General features: G+C 42.7%; 1 protein-coding gene across 1 annotated transcript in view; it reads right to left on the reverse strand.

Annotated features, from left to right (window-relative positions):
* The window catches only part of VEPH1 (ventricular zone expressed PH domain containing 1), a 468,187-nt gene extending 446,129 nt beyond the window's left edge, over window positions 1-22,058 (reverse strand). Inside the window, exon 1 of the mRNA XM_089675407.1 lies at window positions 21,823-22,058. The gene's annotated coding sequence lies outside the window, so the exon portion shown is untranslated. The remainder of the gene's footprint in view (window positions 1-21,822) is intronic.
* Between the last annotated feature and the right edge of the window lie 775 nt (window positions 22,059-22,833).

Consider the following 22,833-nt stretch of genomic DNA (forward strand, 5'->3'; position numbering starts at 1 on the left):
TTGAATAAAAAAGTGCAGCGCTAGAAAATAAATAGATAAAATAAATGAATAGTCAATATACTTGATAGGTACTCCAAAGTCAATACAAAGTCCCAAAAGGAATGGACGGCTTCAGACGTCCATACACACAGATCAATGATGTATATACTGTGGTAAAGATGCAGTTGAAGATGGGTAGATGTGATCCCCGGATCAATGAAGATCCCCAGGTCTAAGAAGCATACGTTCCCAAGATAATAAGGAAGCAGTCACAGCTACACCAAAGGAAACCACCACTCCTTCACTTTACATCCACGATATCTAAGAGGAGAAACTCCTCACAAAAAAGAAATGCCCATAGTAAGGTATAATATATGACATTTATTGAAGTAAAAACAGGATGCATCCAGGTTAGGTAAAAACGTATAGATAACACCGCCAACAAATATTGCATATAGTTAGCAGCCAAAGCAAACAGGACTAACCGTCCTGTCAGATGTAGTGGCCGCCGGAGCTCCCCAGTGCTCCGACGGCGTGGCGTCAAGGCGTGCGTAGGTTCCTCCTTACGCGTTGCGTGCCAAGCACATCTTCAGAGGAAAGAACCGGTGTACGCCGTGACGTGCAAATCAGAGCTAAATAGACCAAACAGCGCATGCGCCGTAGCCAGGCGCCATTTTATCGTAGCTCACACAAAGATCTATGTGTCAGTCCGGGATTACAGGAGAGACAACAGATAATACAGAAACATAAGTAATATATAAATTGATACAAAGAGTCATATCTTATCAATAGCAAATGTTAAAAAGCGAGAAAAAAAGGAGAGGAAAGATACATAGCCAAATGCAGCCAAGACAGTATATGCTACAGTAATAAAACGAGTATAGAATTAATATAAAAAGTAATATCTTGTCAATGGTAAATGACATAACCAATGTGAGGGGAGAGATAATATGCAACCAAGGGCAATATCATGAAAAATTAAGCCAGATCAAAAGACACATTAGTGTCATAACAAAAAACAGAGGGGGGGGGGGGGAAGATCATCCATAGAGGATTTTAATTAAGGAAAAATAATCATGACATGAGCCCGTAACTACATATATCACAAGCGTGACATCCATAGTATGACAGTAATCATATGAAGCAAAAAAGTAAAAAAGTACATAACATATCGTAAAAAGAAAACATAACCAATAAAAGTTCAGCTATTGTCAATAAAACAATTTATGTCAAGTTCGACGTTAAGACCACGTGGGTATAGAGTATCTAGCTGACAGATGTACCTAGTCTCTAACTGGGAGACAGCTCGGGTTTTGTAGGTACCCCTCCAATGTGGAACAACAATGTCAATTCCGATAAATTTTAAAGAAGAGGGATCTCTTCCGTGATGGCGTCTAAAGTGTAATGAGAGAGAATGATCTTTGAACCCCTTTCTAATATTGTTAATATGCTCTCTAAGCCGATCACGTAGCCTTCTTGTGGTGCGGCCTATGTACTGCTTGGAGCAGGGGCATTCAAGCAAGTAAACCACATATTTACTGTTACAACATATGAATTTATCAATATCATATGTATTGTTGCTGGAACTGGACCGAAAAGTGGTAATTTTCCTTTTCCTATTGCCATCTGCTTTACAAGCTATGCATTTGTTGCACGGGTAAAAACCTTTATAGTTGAACAAAGCCAAGGGTTTAGTAGGAGGATTAATCACATTAGGAGATATAATATCTCTCAAAGTAGATGGCTTACGGAAAATAACCTCTGGTGAGTGAGGTAAGATTTTGTTAAGGATGGGGTCTGCTCTCAAAATTTGCCAATTCTTCTTAATGATGTGACGGATAGATCTATGCTGGGTGGAGAAGGTAGTAATGAAGGGACATATTAAATTCTTAGACGATTTGGGATTAGATGTGAGCAATTGTTCCCTTCCCATATCTGCAACCATATTAATGGTGCCATCAAGCATGGATGTGTTATAGCCTTTTTCAATAAATCTATCCTTCAAAATTAATGCTTGTGTATGGTAATCCTTCAGATCGGTACAATTCCTCCTGATCCTCTGGAACTGGCTTTTGGGAATGTTAGAGAGCCAGTTTGGATGGTGACAGCTATCAAGAGGAATGTAGCTGTTCCGGTCTGAAGGTTTGAAGTAGGATTTGGTGATAATCCTACCTCCAACATTCATAAGAACTAAATCCAAAAAATTAATCTCCATCATACTGTAGTTATACGTCAAATTAATATTACTGGTATTATAATTAAGTGTTCCGAAAAAATTAATAAGCGATTGCTCACTACCATTCCATAATAACAGGATATCATCAATGTACCTCTTGTAGAAGGATAGTTCAGGCCACTCCCTAGCGTAAATGACCTCTTCCTCCCAGTATGACATAAAGAGGTTGGCGAGGCTGGGGGCAAACTTAGCCCCCATCGCCACGCCTTTAATCTGCAGATAGAAATTGCCATTGAACCACATGTAGTTCTTTTTCATGGCAAAATCCAACAATTCTAGGATAAAACCCGTATGTGGTATAGTTAAAGAGCTATGATTTCTCAAATAGTACTCAACTGCCTGCAGCCCTTCATGATGGCTAATACTGCTATACAGAGCTTCCACATCTGCAGTAACCAAGTAAGTAGTGGTGTTAGTAGCCACATCCTGTATAGCATTTAATACTTGCTTGGTATCCTTTAAATAGGATGGTGTAAGAGCAACTATTGGTTGGAGAAAATGATCTATATAAGCTCCAATCTTAGAGCACAGGGAATTGATCCCACTTACAATAGGCCTTCCTGGCGGGTGCACAGCATCCTTATGCACCTTGGGCAAGATGTATAAAATTGGTAGTTTGGGTACTTTAGGACACAAAAACACCTTTTCTTTCTGGTTGATTAACTTGTTGTCAAACCCTGAACTAATAATACTCTTAAGAGATTTCTTATAATTGGAGATAGGGTTAGCATTCAGAGGTAGATAAGTAGTGGTGTCATTCAAAATTTTGTACACCTCATCCACATAGTATTGCTTATCTAGAATTACCACTCCCCCACCCTTATCCGCAGGACGGATGACTAAATCTTTCTTCTCTAGAATGGAACTCATAGCCTTTCTAGTCGAAAAATCAGTGTGATACTTTTTTATAGGAAGACGATTCAAATCCCTAAGGACCTGCTCACGGAAAAGGCCTACTGCAGAGTTAGCTTGGGGTGGTGGGTTAAAGGTGGAAGCGTTGCTTAAATTGGAGTAACTAGATACAGGAGGCTCCCTGCTAACAGGGTTGGAAAGGAAATACCTCTTAATGGACAATTTCCTAGAAAATTTATGAACATCTATAAATGCTTCAAATTTATTAAGATATCTGGTGGGAGCAAACTTAAGGCCTTTGTCGAGTAGTTTGATCTCGTCCTCAGAGAGATCAACTTTACTGAGGTTAAAAATCCCATTGCCTTTTAAAATTTCCTCTTTTTGGGGGTGTACGTGCGTTCTCCTTCCTCCTCTTTTCCCTCTTTGTTTCTTTTTGTCCCCTGACCTGTCCCTAAAAAATGCATAGGTTGGGGAGCGTGAGGGTAATAATTCTGAGGTCCCTGTGGTATGGGGGGAGCTATATTATGAGGAGGTGGATAGGGCCTATTAGGTGGTCTGGGAGGACCAGAATTCCTCGGCGTTCCCGATTGTTGGTAATATTGATTGGGGTAATAATTCCCCTTATTAGGAGGACCACCGTAATAATTAGATTTGTAAGGGCTATTATAGTTACTAGACTGAGGCGGACCTCTGTAGTGACCTACATCTGACAGGACGGTTAGTCCTGTTTGCTTTGGCTGCTAACTATATGCAATATTTGTTGGCGGTGTTATCTATACGTTTTTACCTAACCTGGATGCATCCTGTTTTTACTTCAATAAATGTCATATATTATACCTTACTATGGGCATTTCTTTTTTGTGAGGAGTTTCTCCTCTTAGATATCGTGGATGTAAAGTGAAGGAGTGGTGGTTTCCTTTGGTGTAGCTGTGACTGCTTCCTTATTATCTTGGGAACGTATGCTTCTTAGACCTGGGGATCTTCATTGATCCGGGGATCACATCTACCCATCTTCAACTGCATCTTTACCACAGTATATACATCATTGATCTGTGTGTATGGACGTCTGAAGCCGTCCATTCCTTTTGGGACTTTGTATTGACTTTGGAGTACCTATCAAGTATATTGACTATTCATTTATTTTATCTATTTATTTTCTAGCGCTGCACTTTTTTATTCAGTTCTATGTGAGGATTTTTTGGTTGTCCTATGTGTTCCAGCTGCTCGTCTTTAGAAATCGCTCACTTTCATTTATTGATTCACAGGACTACTAGTTGGTTGTATTGTCAGTTCCTAAGTTCTGTTTCTCTAGCAGCAGATAGTAAATCCTCACAGCAGCAGCTCACCGTCCAGCCATAAACAGAGATTAGTCCACTCTGCTCTGTACCCAGATGACTCTGGCTGTCAGCACATCAGGACTCTCCGCAGTGGTGGTGCACACTGGACAGTGATATACACTCTTGGGGTTTCACTCCTGGCGAGAGAAAGCTGTTTTGTACAGCCTGAGAAAATGAAGCTCTTTACCCTCCTCCTTGCATTCTCCCTCTGGGAAATGCAGTTTAAAAGCTTGATTACAGTAGAGACTCTCTCCTCTGGACTACAGTTCCACAGCGCAGTGCTGTCTGACTCAGTCTATTGAAGTCTTCAATTTCAGTAGCTCCCTCCTCTTGTTGTTATAGCTGTTAACCAGTTCAGCACCACAGGACAGCAGCTATAGAGAGCAGCGGCAGCCAGTGTTTCTGTCACTCTCCATTCTTAGCCAAGCACGTGGCTACATAAGTGTGTTAAAGAACAAGAAATATAAAATACAAAAAAGAAAAACTACACATTTACCCAATAGATTCCTGCTATTTATCTCCTCTTCAAAACAAAGAAGCACACCATGTTCAAATTGTTGCCATTTAATTATTTAGTGCTCCTCTTTAAAAAAAGAGAAAGGGTTAGTGCAATTGTGCAAAATCTTCTAAGTAAGAGTTAAATAACAGGTAATCTATAAAACAAAAATCCTTCTGCATTGAAACACATTCTTATTGAAACAATGTACACAATTCACTTTTTCCACACTTTCTTTCCAGATTATCTTGCTTTAATCCAGGTGGGGTTTCTTTCCAAAATGGATTCAACTAGTTCTTCCTCATGGAAATGATATTATCTATGCATCCAAAGGGATTTTTTTTTTAATTTTAGGAAAAAAAAATACACCAGGTTAAGTTTGGCACCACAAAACTACAGTATGCACCACTTCTGAGGCCGTGCTAATTTATTGTCTTTATGTGGCAGAAAATGGCTGAAGTACAGAGTTGCAAAAAAAGGCATACAAAAACATTGTACATATTTTAGTAATCAACTTTGCAGAAATCACACAGATCCACCTATATCTTATTGTTCTTAACATTTTAGGACAGACATGACAGTCATCTATTTGTATGGCAGCCCATTTCAAGAAATTCCTCAGCCTGAAATATATCATAATTATAATAAAGCTTACCTGTAGGTAACATGAATATCTCCTAAGCACGCACCGTTTAGGGGATATTTGCTTGTTTGGTAGCTGGTGACATCACCGGTACATGCGCTCTGAAGGAATAGTATACTCATGGCATTTCTGCAGAGCTCTATGCCGCAACTGTAACACTTTGCACAGTAGTGATGTCATCGTGGCTCGGCCATTCAAGAGGCCGGAGCCCACAAACACGGAAGGAAGACTGAGTGAATTTGGAAGCCCTTTCAGTGGTGAGAATGCGCCGCTGGGGGGGCTTCCTTTCATGGTAAATCTTTCATAATGTGCTAGTATGCAATGTATACTATAACCAGGGGTGGACTGACCATTTGGAAACTCGGGCACCCGGGGTCAGTAGGGGGCCCCATGAGATGCCCCTGGTACCTTTTTCATAGGCTTTTTTGAGTTTGGGCAAGGACACAGGGGCCCCATGATCCCCTATTGCCCGGGGGCCCCATGAGTTGTCATTCTGCCCCTGACTATAACATAATGTTATTACCTTGCAGGAGGAACATTTTGTTCTTTCTTTTTCAGAAGTTTACTACCGCTTCAAAATGTACTCTATAATTTTCTCTCCATAGACTCAAGCTCCCTTCTCCCTACAATCTTGAACTCAGTATAGATGGCTATCCAATGTAATGCTCAGGAAAGAGGCTTGTTATAGTGTAATGGCTTCATTATAAAAAAGGTTAAAACAGCAAGGAACACACACATGACATACAGTAAGTGCCTTTAGCACTATTGGGAAATCACATGTGCATTCAAAGCTTCGCTAAGCTAATATAAGATCAAAGCTTCCTGGTCTTTAATGTCACACTCCAGTATTGGGTATGTACCATTGCGTTTTAAAGCCCTGCCTGCAGGATTTTGAAAAACCAGGTGAAAATGTCAGTGGTGACGAGGGAGCTAGCGAACAACACATCACTGGATGAGAGCTACATACAGCAGGCTTTAGTTCCACTTTAACCTTCTCCAAATTTTAAAATCTCAACATTCAACCCTAGTCTGGTCCCAAAAGAGAGTTATTAAGGTGAATCATAAAAATTAAGATGTTATATTGAACATTTAGAAATGTTAATTGGGCTTAAGCAGTGACATGAAAATTTAATTTTTTTAATTTCACCTTCAAGGTAGCAGTAAACTTTCTGGTATGTGAGGGTAGGTAGGTACTTCTGTGCCTACAGTCTCACGGCTGCAAATTTGCAGTGGAAGATCTAAAATACCATAGCCTCTGACTGTTAAGCCGGCCATGCATGGATCGAAATCTGGCTGGTTCAGCAAGGAGCAGCCAAGATTTGATCCATGAAGGCTGATTGTACCCAAGTCGATCCTCCACATGCCGCTAGCAGTAATGATTGTGCTCTGCCAGCCAGGAAGGCTCCCTGTGGCCCCCCTGCTGGTAGAACACGATAGTGCTCCGGGAGGCATTCCACCATCAATATGGACTACGTGTGTAGATGGAGGAACTAAGCAATTTTCTTTCCTTCCACACTTGGTGGAAGGAAAGAAAATTGATTTATCTATGGGCTTCCTTAGCCTCACAAGATTGAAGTGAGATTTGATGTCACTACTGTGCTGCTTGCTTCTCTGCTTGCTGGAGGCTCTACGATGAAGAAGCAAAATCCTGTCACTACCAAGATGTCACCTCTACAGAGAGACACAATGCAAAACAAATGCATGGTAAGTCAGTAATTGGGAATAGGTCAGCTGCAGAGAGACCAAAGACAATACTAAGGATTGGTCTTTTTTACCCTCTCTCTGCCTTTTATGGACACAGTTTCCACATTTGAGTTCCTCTTTTGTATATACTCACCAGCCACTTTATTAGGTATACCATGCTATGTGGCGTGGTCTTCTGTTTCTGTAGCCCATCTGCTTCAATGTTCGACGTGTTGTGCGTTCAGAGATGGTATTCTGCATACCTTGGTTGTAACGAGTGGATATTTGAGTTACTATTGCATTTCTATCATATTAAACCAGTCTGCCAATTCTCCTCTGACCTCTGACATCAACAAGGCATTTTCGTCCACACAGCTGCCACTCACTGGATATTTTCTCTTTTTCGGACCATTCTTTGTAAACCCTAGAGATGGTTGTGCATGAAAATCCCAGTAGAGGAGAGGAGAGTAGGTGATAATCTGATGGGTTGGGGCAGGGAGTTCCAGAGGATGGGTGACACCCTGGAGACGTCCTAGAGGCGGGCATGGGAGGAGGAGGCCAGGGAACTAGAGAGAAGGAGGTCTTGTGAGGAGCGGAGTGTGCGTGCTGGGCGGTACTTTGATATTAGGTCAGTGATGTAGTTCGGGGCAGTATGGTGGACAGCTTTGTACATCAGCGTTAGGATTCTGAATTTGATCCATTGTGCAATCGGAAGCCAGTGGAGGGATTGGCAGAGGGGGGTGGTGGAAACGGAGCGGTTGGAAAGGTGAATGAGTCTGGCAGCCGTATTCAGGATCGACTGAAGCGGGGATAGCCAGCGGCGAGGCAGGCCAGTGAGGAGGGAGTTGCAGTAGTCGAGTCGTAATATGATGAGGGAGTGGATGAACTGTTTAGTGGTTTCTGGGGTTAGGATCAGCAGTTTGTGAAATACTCAGACCAGCCTGTCTGGCTCCAACAACCTTGCCACGTTCAAAGTCACTTAAATCCCCTTTTCTTCCGCATCGTAATGCTCGATTTGAACTTCACCAAGTCGTCTTCACCATGTCTACATGCCTAAATGCACTGAGTTTCTGATTGGCTGATTAGCAATTTGTGTTACCAAGCAATTGAACAGGTGTACCTAATAGAGTGGCTGGTGAGTGTATATATTATGTCAATATTTAAAGTGTATGCACTGCCCAAACTTTTAGCTTTAGCTTTAGATGGAGTTGGGGGGGTTAAAACCCTTGTCCATTGATATTTTTTGCTGTCAATGTCCATTTGAGCAGACATCTATTCACTTAAAGTCCCAGAGAAGTGGCAGAAAGTGAGAGAATATCTCTCCCAAGTTGGAGGAATTCCCCTCTCAGTCAGCTGTTTCAGAACAAGTGTCCTCAATGGAAGATTTAAGTTGATCTCTTGGTCTGGTGACAACTGTAACATTTTTGAATCTCCTGTCAATTTCTATCTTAGTGGTAATGGTCACCTCACCAGTATAAATAGAAAGAAGATCAGAGACAATATTTAAAAACATGACATGGTTCTTAAAAAAAATCCACTCTCTCCAAAGCTAAATAAATAAACAGAAAAGAGAAAATAAACAGTTTGAATGGACATACATTTTGCTTTGCTATGTGAAATTAATTTTCCAGTATGGAAACAAATGGCCATCTATTAACTTACTGCAGCTTCATCAATGGAATCTGTGGAATGCAGATTAAACCCACTTCATGACGCTGCCATGTGATCATAAGTACCAATGCCTCCAGCCAGAAAAAGCCTGGGACATCAGACTACAGTATAGGCAGTAGCTTTTTATCAGCTGATAGAATCCTGTCATTACTGCAAACATCAGAAAAAAGCAGAAATATGCTAAAACATTTTGTTTAACACAAGAAAGAACAATGAAACAGAGAAGTGTAAATCATATCACTATATCATTAAAAGAATAAGTATCAGTCATTCAAAAATGGTATAATGAAAATTATATAAGCCATGAGGATGTTATGATCAATAAGGCATTCCAGGATGATGTCCTCTTACCCTTCTTTGCCCCAGGATGCACCATAGCTTATGCTTTAATTACAGAAGGTTAATGTCCTATAATTCTAAGGCCTCATGGACACGTGAACTCACCTAGTTGTTAAACTCTCCTGGCAGCAGAAAAATGCTAAACGTGGCAAAAATGCGCGTAAAAGCGATACCGCGATTACCAGCTTTTAGCAATTTGACATTTATTCATTTGACTAGCCAGATTATTTTCCATTGGCATGGATAAATGCCCAAGTGTTAAACGCAGCTGGCGTTTACACGTGTTTCGCTGTTTTTGCATGCATTTTTGCTGCGTTTCGGCCAAAACATTTCCTGAATGCGATTGTTCTGCGTTCAGAAGAGGAATGTTTAACTTCCCCTAAATTCTGCTGCTCCTAAACTCTGGTAAAAAACTTTGTGTACATGAACACATTTTTTTGAGTTGAGTTCAGGGGCTTTGGCAAAAAAAGGCCAACAGTTCCTAAACTCACGTTTAGGAGCAGCAGTGTACATGAGACCTAAACCTAACACAAAATGAAAACACAGACACATGTAACACTGTGCGGAGGGCAAAGGTGGTAAGGAGGACATAAGAAAATGCAGCGCGTGTCACCCTGCTGCTGTCACAGCAGTTTTCTGACTTTGTCCACCTAATGCTAGGGTGCAATGATCGGAGGAAAGTAATACACCCACCCTTCACAGGCTCAAGGAAAGATACAGCTGAGGATCTGTAAGAAAAGCTCAGTACATGTTGGAATCAGAAGACTGTCACATGGTCGTGTTTATTTATTTCAAGTACTTATATAGTGCTGTTAATTTACTCAGTGCTTTACATATATATTGCACATTCACATTAGTCCCTAACCCTCAAGGGTGTACACTCTAAGGTCCCTAACTCCCATCATGCATACACATACTAGGGCCAATGTAGACAGGAGCCAATTAGCCTACCAGCATGTTTTTGGAGTGTGAGAGGAAACCGGAGTACCCAGAGGAAACCCACGCAGGCACAGGGAGAACATGCAAACTCCAGGCAGGTGGTGCCGTGGTTGGGATTCAAACCAATGACCCAAGTACTGCCAGGTGGAAGTGCTACCATTTAGCCACTGTGCTGCCCCTGGGCATGCTCATAATTCTGAGCAAAGGCTCAATGCAAAATGGGCATTAGCACACACGCGTAAACATATTATAGTATGCTCAAACCATAAACGCATGTGCACACGCCAATGCATAGCCTGCACCGACACTGGTGCCAAATGTCCTAAATAAGTTGGAATGTGACATGAATGGATTGTTGAGTGGTCTTCAGCTAGTTCCTTCTTATCCTGAGCCTTGACCTGCTATACCTGTCTACCTGTGCATGTTGAGCTGTCTTTGGATAACTGCCTGCCTGCTGGGACCTCAGCTTGTATCCTGACTCTGCTCCTGTCTTGTGCTCCTGTGCCTTGCTGCCTGGCTGTGTACTGATCCCGGTTTTTATCCTGACTCTGTCCTCTACCTGATATTCCTGCACCTTGCTGCCTGGCTGTTGATGACCTTTTGGCTTGTGTCCTGGCAATGCTCAAGTTTGCCAATCAGGTGTCACCGTGTTCCACTTTCTGTTTCCTGCCTGGTGATCTATGGTCAACTGCTTCCTGCAAACACCAGCTGGCACTGCCTGTTACACTGGCCCTCATGCCACTCTGTGTCCTCACATCTCCTTCCATCACTAACAGGAGGGTTGGACAAGAGATGCAAGACAAGCCCCGTCTCCGGCTCGATCTCACCCAGGTACGTGACAGTCATCTGCTGTGTGCTGGAGGATGGGGTGGGGGGCAGCTCATCTCCCAGGTGGCTGAGGTGTCTGCCTAATCTATTAGGAGTGAGTCATGCAGATAGCATAGAGACGATAGATTAAAAAATAACCTGTTTTTTGCTTTGGATTCAATCTAGTACACCCTATAGTGGGATGTGCATTGTTCATTTTTCATGTCTGAGGTTTACAACCACTTTAACCCACCACCAATTTTTCAATTTATACTTTATCAATACATTTTTTTTTAACCACTTGGTCACCACGCTATATTTATTTTATTTTATTTCAGGTACTTATATAGCGCAGTCAATTTGCGCAGCGCTTTACACATATATATTGAACATTCACATCAGTCCCTAACCCTCAAGGGGTGTACAATCTAAGGTCCCTAACTATAGCTGAAAGACGGCTACAGCATGGTTATCCAGTTCTGGGAGGGTGTCATATGACGTCCTCCCAGAATGCGCCATCCCGGGCACCCCCAGCGGTGCTCACTCCGTGATCTTCGTGATCACTGTGTCCTATGGACACAGCTGATCATGTGATGAGATAAAATGCCAATCACAGCGGCCTTTTACCACATGATCAGATGTGTCCAATGACACAGCAGATCACGGAGTAAATACAGTTGCCAGTTATCAGCTGCACTTTCGTCACACTGTCACAGCGTGAGGAAAGTACTGCCAATAACCGGCAGCTGTCACAGAGCAGATTGGCACTGATCATCAGGCCACAGTGCCATCTATCAGTGTCCATCATTGCTGCATATCAGTGCAGCCTCATCAGTGCCTCCTCATCAATGCCCATCAGTGCTGCCTCATCAGTGCCACCTCATCAGTGCCCATCAGTGCTGCCTATCCGTGCAATCTCACCAGTGCCCATCAGTGCTGCCTATCAGTGCCCATCAGTCCTGCCTATCAATGCAACCTCATCAACATACATCAGTGAAGGAGAAAAATTACCTGTTTGCAAAATATTATAATAGAGACAAAGAAAAACTTTATTTTTTTGCTCTTTTTTGTTTATAGTGCAAAAAATACAAAAACCCGGTGGCGATTAAATACCACCAAAAGCTCTATGTTTGTGAAAAAAAATTTAAAAATTTTATATGAGTACAGTGTTGCATGACAGCGCAATCGTCATTCAAAGTGCAACAGTGCTGAAAGCTGAAAATTGCCCTGGGCAGGAAGGAGGTATAAGTGCCCGGTAGACAAGTGGTTAATATTCCCTTGCTTTATACTGCCATCTTGCCATGCAGTCTATCCAGATCTAATCTGAAGAAAGTGATGACGACTGGGACTGAATGGGCAAGGTGTTTTGCTTCACGTTATTTGCACAACTAACCCTCCTCCTCCAACATGCTACAAGTAAGAAGATGCCAGAGCCCTGGAGCTTATGGAGGGCATTCAAGGAGTATGAAGAACACAAAAACGATTTGTCAAAAAATAGATTACAGGGCTATTAAATAATGGATGTGTATAGAATATTTTTTGAAAAGAAGGATATTGTTTGTGTCACGTTAAGACTTATTTTTGGGACATGTACCTTTTTGTACAGTATGTGCAGCTGCTTCCCAAAGTGAACCTGTGCGCACATTATGCATCCTACAGTGTTTACATATTCTGAACACAAAGTAAAACACTTTAAAACAAAAGCTCATGTATCTCTGTATCTTTAAGCATTGTGGAATTTCACTTTCTCAAAGTTCATAACACTGGTTTTTGGTAATTGGGTTTCCTATGGGAACATAATCTTGCAGCCTGACAGCCCCGTAATGTAAACAATCAGCAGGTGTTTCTAAGTTGTTAGGCCTTAGGCTGGCCATACATTATACAATTTTCTTACAATTTCTGTACAATTTCTGTACAATTTCCTTTAGATTTAACTTCAACTACAGTATGTAGTGCAAAGGCCTGCCTAATTGGATACATTTGAAAGTGTTGTTTAGATTTGTTCTCATATTATATGCCAGTGGTTCTCAACCTTTCTAATGCCGCGACCCCTTAATACAGTTCCTCATGTTGTGGTGACCCCCAACCATAAAATTATTTTCGTTGCTACTTCATAACTGTAATTTTGCAGTGGGAGGAGTAGTGCCACATCATTGGTGTCAGTGGGAGGAATAGTGTCCCATCGTTGGTATCAGTGGGAGGAATAGTGCCCCATCACTGATGTCAGTGGGATGAATAGTGCCCCATCACTGGTGTCAGTGGGAGGAATAGTGCTCCATCACTGGTGTCAGTGGGATGCATAGTGCCCCATCGTTGGTATCAGTGGGAGGAATAGTGCCCCATCACTGATGTCAGTGGGATGAATAGTGCCCCATCACTGGTGTCAGTGGGAGGAATAGTGCCCCATCACTGGTGTCAGTGGGAGGAATAGTGCCCCATCACTGGTGTCAGTGGGAGGAATAGTGCCCCATCACTGGTGTCAGTGGGAAGAATAGTGCCACATCATTGGTGTCAGTGGGAGGAATAGTGCCCCATCATTGGTGTCAGTGGGAGGAATAGTGCCCCATCATTGATGTCAGTGTGGTGGAAGGGAGAATAGTGCCCCATCATTGGGGTCGGGGGGGGGGGAAATAGTGTCCCATCGTTGGTGTCAGTGGGGGGAGGAATAGTGCCCCATCATTGATGTCAGTGTGGTGGAGGGGAGAATAGTGCCCCATCATTGGGGTCGGGGGGGGGAAATAGTGCCCCATCGTTGGTGTCAGTGGGGGGAGGAATAGTGCCCCATCGTTGGTGTCAGTGGGGGGAGGAATAGTGCCCCATCGTTGGTGTCAGTGGGGGGAGGAATAGTGCCCCATCATTGGTGTCAGTGGGGGGAGGAATAGTGCCCCATCGTTGGTGTCAGTGGGGGGAGGAATAGTGCCCCATCGTTGGTGTCAGTGGGGGGAGGAATAGTGCCCCATCGTTGGTGTCAGTGGGGGGGAGGAATAGTGCCCCATCGTTGGTGTCAGTGGGGGGAGGAATAGTGCCCCATCGTTGGTGTCAGTGGGGGGAGGAATAGTGCCCCATCGTTGGTGTCAGTGGGGGGAGGAATAATGCCCCATCGTTGGTGTCAGTGGGGGGAGGAATACTGCCCCATCGTTGGTGTCAATGGGGGGAGGAATACAGCCCCATCGTTGGTGTCAGTGGGGGGAGGAATAGTGCCCCATCGTTGGTGTCAGTGGGGGGAGGAATAGTGCCCCATCGTTGGTGTCAGTGGGGGAGGAATAGTGCCCCATCGTTGGTGTCAGTGGGGGGAGGAATAGTGCCCCATCGTTGGTGTCAGTGGGGGGAGGAATAGTGCCCCATCGTTGGTGTCAGTGGGGGGAGGAATAGTGCCCCATCGTTGGTGTCAGTGGGGGGAGGAATAGTGCCCCATCGTTGGTGTCAGTGGGGGGAGGAATAGTGCCCCATCGTTGGTGTCAGTGGGGGGAGGAATAGTGCCCCATCGTTGGTGTCAGTGGGGGGAGGAATACTGCCCCATCGTTGGTGTCAATGGGGGGAGGAATACAGCCCCATCGTTGGTGTCAGTGGGGGGAGGAATAGTGCCCCATCGTTGGTGTCAGTGGGGGAGGAATAGTGCCCCATCGTTGGTGTCAGTGGGGGGAGGAATAGTGCCCCATCGTTGGTGTCAGTGGGGGGAGGAATAGTGCCCCATCGTTGGTGTCAGTGGGGGGAGGAATAGTGCCCCATCGTTGGTGTCAGTGGGGGGAGGAATAGTGCCCCATCGTTGGTGTCAGTGGGGGGAGGAATAGTGCCCCATCGTTGGTGTCAGTGGGGGGAGGAATAGTGCCCCATCGTTGGTGTCAGTGGGGGGAGGAATAGTGCCCCATCGTTGGTGTCAGTGGGGGGAGGAATAGTGCCCCATCATTGGTGTCAGTGGGGGGAGGAATAGTGCCCCATCGTTGGTGTCAGTGGGGGGAGGAATAGTGCCCCATCGTTGGTATTAGTGACACAAATGATGGGGCACTATTCCTCCCACTGACACCAATGATACTTACTTTGCTGACCCCTGCTCCAGCCTGGGCTCGCTCTCTCACTTACCTGTCAGCTGTCTTCCTTCTCTGGCCGCTCTCCTCTTCACTCGCTCCGGCAGCTCCCTCGATCTTCTTTGATGTACGCGCGCTGCCGCTCGGCTCCTCCTCTCCAAGCTCCACCTCCTCGCCGGTGATTGGCCGCCTGGGTGCCTCTCCTGAGCTACAGTTCCGGTGGCCAATCAGCAGCGAGGAGGCGGAGCTGCTGAGCGATCCCGGAGGTGTGGCCAGGTGACAGGAGCAGCGTATCATCCCGCCCACACATCGCCTGAGACGGAGGAGCGGTGTCTCGGTTCCTAAGACCATCGGAAATATGTGTTTTCCGATGGTCTTAGGCGACCCCTGGGAAATGGTCGTTCGACCCCCAAAGGGGTCGCGACCCCCAGGTTGAGAACCGCTGTTATATGCTTTTTGGTAAATCTAAAGGAAAATTGTACAAGAAAATTGTATAATGTAGGGCCAGTCTTAATCTTATGGATGTTGACACCCGTAGTCCATGAATTTGCATGTTGTTCATGCAGCTTCAACTGCAAGATGCTGCACACAGGCAGCCCATTCACGTCTCTGGCGGTGCAGCAGCTGCACGGACACAGACACTCACAGCAATTTGACAGCTGTGCAGGTAAGTGGCCACAAACGCAGACCATCGGCATTCAGGACCGGTCACTAGCACACACACAGCTGTCAAATTGGGACAAGCGCCCGTGTCTGTGCAGCCACAATGCCACCATAGTCATGAATGAGCAACTGAGGCTGCAAAAACATGGCGTATAGTCACAGATGACAGGTGTCAGCATCTAAGTGAAGCAATTCTTGGATCTTTGTTTTAAATTTGAGAAGGAATAACTAGGAAAAACAGCTAGAGAGGTCACAAAGGGCTTTTTTAATGCTCCTTTACTCTTCATGAGGAATACGTATAATACCCATAGTCTGGTAAACCTGCACATAACACATTTTTCGTCCCTGGGTGGCTATGTCACTCCTCCGCTGTATCTATGGAGGGAGCCATGGTTGTCACCGTAGGCTGCTTTCCTGATATTGTCTACAAACATATATGTATCTCTTCATCTCCATCACAGGGAGCAGGGCAATTGGTAGTTTAGGAAGATGCAGTGCTGTGAAAAAGTATTTGCCACCTTCCTGCTTTTTTATTTTTGCATATTTGTCACACTTAACTGATTCAGATCATCAAACACATTTTAATATTACACAAAGATAACCTGAGTAAATACAAAATGCAGTTTTTAAATATGACATCATTTATTAAAGAGAAAAAGCTGTCCAAACCTGCCTGGCCCTATGTGAGAAAGTCACTGCCCCCTAAACCCAATAATTGGTTGTACTTTCACTGGCAGCAACAACTGCAATGAAGCGTTTGCGATAAATGGCAATGAGTCTTTCACATCATTGTGGAGGAATTTTGGCCCACTCTTCTTTGCTGAAATGTTTTAATTCAGCCACATTGGAGAGTTTTTGAGCATGAACTGCCTGTTTAAGATCATGCCACAGCATCTCAATCGGATTCAAGTCCGGACTTTGACTAGGCCACTACAAAAACCTTAATTTTGTTTAGTTTTTTTTGAGCCATTCAGAGGTGGACTTGCTGGTGTGTTCTGGATCATTGTCCTGCTGCATAACCCAAGTGCGCTTGAGCTTGAGTTCATGAATGATGGCCAGACATTCTCCTTCAGGATTTTCTGGCAGAACGCAGAATTTATGGTTCCATCAATTATGGCAAGTCGTCCAGGTCCTAAAGCTGCAAAGCAGCCCCAGACCATCACACTACCACCACCATGTTTGACTGTTGGTATGATGTTCTTTTTTTGAAATGCTGTTAGTTTTACACCAGATGTAACAGGATCAGGGCTGCTGTTGAAAACCACTGGGCCACGTATAGCCAACCTGACAGGGTCCCTCAAAATAAACACAGTTTGCTATTCCTCAGTTATGAATGAACACAATGAGTAAATGGTACCATTGTGTTCATTCAAGAAAGGAAGGGGTTGATAAATGTGAAATATTTACCAGACCCTTCTCCCACTCTCCATCCTGTAGGATTCTATTGTGTCCTTGCAGCTGCCATTGGGAAGGTGAGGAGGGAAGCTGGCAGCACTGTGAGGGTGGGGGGGGGGGGGGCAGGGGACACAGGGGGGTTTATGCAGCATAGGGAAATGTATGGTGCATAGGAAGGGTGATGGGGGCAATTACTGGAACCAATCCCCTGTAGCAGCTGAAAGACAATGGGAGGGAAAGAAGAAGCCAGCTTTAAGCTGCTGCAGAGAGAGCCATACAGTGGATTGGTTCCAGTAACTGCCCCCCTGCCTTGCTAATCACCCTTCCTGCCCATATCTGATTCACCCAGCTGCTTGGGTCCCCCTATTGGCCTGGGCCCCGTACAGGAGGATCAGTGGTACCCCCTTATCCATGGTCCAGAACAGGATACGCACCTTCCAAAATGTTCAACTTTTGTCTCATCAGTCCACAGAATATTTGCCCAAAAGTATTGGGGATAATCAAGCTGTTTTTTGGCAAATGTGAGAAGAGCATTTTAAGGGTTATTTATTAAAGCTGCATGTTGCAAAATCTGGTGCAGCTCTGCATAGAAACCAATCAGCTTCCAAGTTTTATTGTCAATGTTTAATTGACAAATTTGAAGTTAAAGCTGATTGGCTACCATGCACAACTGCACCAGATTCTGAGTGCACCAAAAAGTTTTAGTAACTGCCCCCCTTTTGTTTTTGTTTTGGTCAGCAGTAGCTTTTGCCTTGGAAGTCTCCCATAGATGCCATTTTTTCCCAGTCTCATTTTTATTGTTGAACTATGAACACTCTCCTTAACTGAGGCCTGCGGTTCTTAGGTATTGAGATATCATCTAAAGACTGTAAGCTACAACATACTGTATTTGTGTTCTTGGGGTAAGTAATACTTTAAACTTCCTGTGTTTCCAGACCAACTTTTGATATTCTCATATACAGCATGACCTACTGTATGTAGTATTCTACTATACTATGTATGTACCATGGCTTTTCGTGTGCATTTCTTTTTAAAAAGTAAGATTAGTTTGGGGCCTTATGGTCTACTTTCCCCATGTAATAAAGTTTGCTACACTGCATGAAACACAACTTTGAAAAGGCAGGCCAAAGCAGCAGTTGCTTCGCCCAGAATATTTTACATCCTCATAATAGTGGCCTATAGAGTATATTTCATTATATATCATACAATAAGATTTAAAATCTATTGCATCTGCTTTTTCCCAAAGGTCACATTGATCAAAGAGCCCTAGCATACATCTAAGATTACAATGACAGCTTGGATGAAAGGAAGAGAAACAATGATGCTGAATGACAATATCTGGGGAACTATGAATGATTATCACATCCATCTGCAAGCAAAGGCTATTATATGAACATGAGTATACTGTTCAGTATGTAGAATGTCTGGACCAAAATGTTTGAGCTTAGAAACTACATTTCCCAAATCTGGGCCAATTTTATTTATCAAACCCTCTGTTTTCTGCACTTTACTAATATACAGTTCAGCTAATCATTCTGCAAAATTGTAAGATGTCTAATTGTGTGTTATAAATAGTATTATTTATTTAATGATGCTATGCCTAATCCCTAAAGTAGATCTTTTTGATTCTAGTAGGGAAGGGTTATTGGTTACTGGTTCAGGTTATATTGAAGTCTATGTCCCCATTGGGAGGACCGCCCTTATCTCCATTCCCCTCCAGAGATGCCTGTCAGGGAAATCTGTTCAAAAGGAATCAACAGCAGGGGAAGGAAGCTTAACACCTTTGTCAGGCTAATTGCTATCTGCACCCCCATTTGAAAGATTTTCCTTCTCCAGTCATGGAGACAAAACTCTGCACATGGAAATCAATAAAAGTTCAACTATTTTAATTTAAAAAGTATAAAAACACCCAAAACTGCGCTGAATAAATTCCCCAGCTAATATTTCTTTCAAATTATAACCGTGTTTCAAATAACTTACTACCTAATATATATTCCTCAAAATATATATCTCATTTGTAATTATATCCGTGTTCTAAACACCACGCTGCCACTTTAAATTATTAAACGTGCAAAAAAATATTTAAAGAAAAAATATTTCAGCGGCGCATGCATTGATTATCTATATAACATTCCCAAAACAATATCTCATTATGAATATTAATAATATCAATAATGTATATAGTGCATAAAAAAGTCCAAATAATTCAGTCCATCCAGTGATCACGTGAAAAAATCATAAAATATTCATAAAAATAAATTGTTCAATTCATCAAATAATCACCACGTAAATACTTGTGCAAAAATAATTTATATAAAACCTCGTAGTGCTCCCCTTTCAGGTGTGCACTCACCAAACAGTGTTAACTCCAACTCTCATGGTTGGCACACTGAACTTTGGTAAATAAGGACCAGATCAAGTAATTCTCCCTTCAACCTGTAGTACTGGACTCCTAGGATAACCGTTCCCAATATCCAAGGCAAATTTGCATTATTTTTGCACAAGTATTCACAAGTATTCATATTTTTGTGCACATATTTTAATTTAAGACTAACTCTTGCATATGCCATCCGAAACTATAATCAAAGCTTTTTCTTTAAAGGAGAAAAAGCTCTTTGGCTGAACTTCTCCTGTGGATCACAGGAGTGCAGTTCGTTTTGCACTCCTATGACCTATTTTCAGCTGACAGCGGGCTGAAGCTCGCTGTCCGCTGACGTCACTCAGCTGGTCCAGGCTGGGGAAAGATCCTGACTTCAAAGTTGGGATCCACCCCAGAGTCTGGAGCGGCACCTGGGTTAGCCTCTCAGCGAGCCACTGAGTGCCTGAGCCAGCCGCTACTTCCCCCTCCATAGCCTAGTGCTCCAGTGAGAGTTGGGGAGGTGAGCAGACAGCGGTGACTAACAGTCTCTCTGCTCACAGCAGTGGTGAAAATGCCACAATCAGCAGTCGGTCGCTGAGTTCTCACACTTAGAGCCCGCAGGGACAGATGCAACATTGGACCGATGCTGCATCCACCTAGGTAAGTATAAGTTGAGGAAAGAAAGCCAAACTTCTCTTTTAATGCAAATTCCATTACTCTTCATGGGATTTTATGATTATGATAAAACAGTCAATTTCATTATTTTGCCTCCTATTCCAGATGGGTCAGAATCTAGACCCGCTGCTTAGTGGTCATGTTCCCCTAGATGAGGACCTACTGTATAGGCCTATCTCTTTTGCATCTTTTTAGTAGACCAAAGAAGGCATAAAGAGATGCTGGCCAAATGGGGCTTAATGCACAGGATATGGGGCTTCAAATGACAAGACTGGAGGAGAAGAGCCATGGTGGTGAGTGATATTATTACAATACTAATAATGTTTATTTACCAAAGCCTGTTAATTGAAACCAGAAATGGAAATTGGTGATGTTAATGTGTTTATTTAGAATTCTATGAGAACAATTTTCAATATTAGCACACGTTAAAGTGGAACTTCACTCTCTCAATCAACATAGACTATTTTTAATCCTTATGCTGCTAGAATTAGTGAATAGATAGAAAAGTAAATCATATTTACTTGTTTAAACTTTTTTTTTACATTTCTTCAGTTACTTTCTGGTTACCATGCCTAGGCAAATGATGTCATACATCCCAGGAGTCTTCAGGGGGGGGGGGGGGTTCTCAGCTCAGCTAAAGTCTGATTTAAGGGCAGATAGATTCCAAGAAGTAAATGCTACATGAATCATCTGCCCTTACTCAAGATGGCCACAGCCAGAAATACCAGGAGGTGTTCCTGAATGAATAAAGCATGGAGACATGGATGGATGAGGGAGTTAGCTTGGAACATTAATAATTAATTAAATAGAACTTTTGGTTGGTTGTGCTCAAATACAGTGTAGTTCCACTTTAAGTTGTAGAAAATAGTTGGATATAATAAACGATATATAGATGTAATCTATCACTAACCAGTGTTTCCTTTACAAGCTCAGAACTAGGCATATACAGTATCAGCTGATTTATTCCCACAGTGACAGTGATGAAACATAATATTTTATCATTAAGCATTGCTGAAAGCACACCATGGGGCATATTTATAAAGCAGTCGCTGTAGTCAAAAAACCCATGTATTAGGAAGAGTCACCTGCAGTGAATATATGGTGAATGTCACATTCACTGTGCTATAAATATACCTAACGCATTTCCAAGCATCTACAAAAATGTCAAGCAATTTTAAGTTTAATTCTACAAAGTAATCAATACATCTAATGCCGTTATTTGTTTTAAAAATAGTCACATACATAAAGCAGGTGCATTACCTATACTTACTTTAACAGATAAGTGACTTGCATATGAAATTCTTGGTGCCTGTGTAGCTTTGCCCAGAAAGCTGCATTTTACTGTGGGAAATTTGGGACAATGACTTGAGTTTCTTTTCAATTAACTAACTGAAAAGATCTCCGTCTTTCTTAGCTCACTTTAAATTCACAGGGTGATCCAAAGAAATAATGGAAAACATATCTCCCTACAACTTCACTATAGCTAGAGAAAACTATTACAACATATTTGGTACATGCTAGAAAAAGAATAAAATTAAAATATTAAATTTCTAAAAGTTCTGTATAACTGTCAAGCACTTTCACTGCCACTTGTAACATGATCAGTGTGTATTAATCACATCTGCTTTCTCATATAACAATACCACTAAACAGAACCAGTAAACAAAGTTTATTCCACCTGTCCTAAATGTAAGTAGAACAGGTTCAAGCTCTCCATACTTACATTTTTACAGAGCCCCCTTTTTCCTTTTCAGCGTGTTTATGAATCATCAGTATTATATTACTGTAAAAAATAATCCATCAAAAAGAATTTTGTATCCATTCCACCAGCTTGTCTGTAAGCAAGGGAGAGAGCATGCAAAGTGCCTGTAGATGCATTGGTGCCTTCCATTACAGTGGTCTGAATACCCCCTGAAAGCCCCTGCCTCTGGTATGTGAGAATGAGTCTGCTGGCTCACAGTATTGTCTGTCAAACCAAGCAAAGGCTATTTAGTTACCCTGGAGTTCTCATGTGGAATCAAGCAAACAAAAGTCTTCTCTTCCCTCTTCTCAGCTCATTTCTGCACCGTTTTCAGAGACATTGGCTGGGATACAGGGAAGCCTAAAATACATTAAATTGTTTTAAGCAATTTGTGGTATGCCACAATTTTAATTATTAACTAAGTAGAACAATTCATGTTAATTAATAACATGGTGTGCAATGATGTGGCTTCTAAAAGTATTAATAAAACAAGTAATAATTATACTTGGGAATTTGGATTTTTCTAGTAAATTATTCATTTTGAGACTATATCACATTACTGCATTAGACCATGAACTTTGCTCTGTACTATCCAATATTATGCTCATGCCTACATAAAAGTACCCAGGAATAGTTAGATGGTGTGTATGCGTCACCCAGGTTTCTCACATACACAAGGCTTGGGGCTCCACGGTTTATGTTGACATGGGGAACAAAATTTAATAAGTTCTTTTCTGGGTCCTGAAGGGCTTTATAGAGCTTTTATAGGGATAAAGTCTCCATTCCTGAGTCCACACTTTACCTGGTAGCCAGACCTTGTTATTGGCCTCAATATGTAACCGCATTGATGAGCAAGGCTGTCTCTCTTTCATTCTCTCTCTGCTGTGGGAGTATGCTACTGTGAGAAAAGGCTGACTGCTAACAAGATGCTAAAAGGTACAAGTGATGCCTGTTTGATTTGGGGAACCCCATGTTAGCAAGCAACTGACCTGT

The sequence above is a fragment of the Staurois parvus genome, unplaced genomic scaffold, assembly GCF_062004578.1.
Source record: "Staurois parvus isolate SC_StPar_1 unplaced genomic scaffold, SC_StPar_1.0 ptg000155l, whole genome shotgun sequence".
In the NCBI taxonomy this organism is placed as follows: domain Eukaryota; kingdom Metazoa; phylum Chordata; class Amphibia; order Anura; family Ranidae; genus Staurois; species Staurois parvus.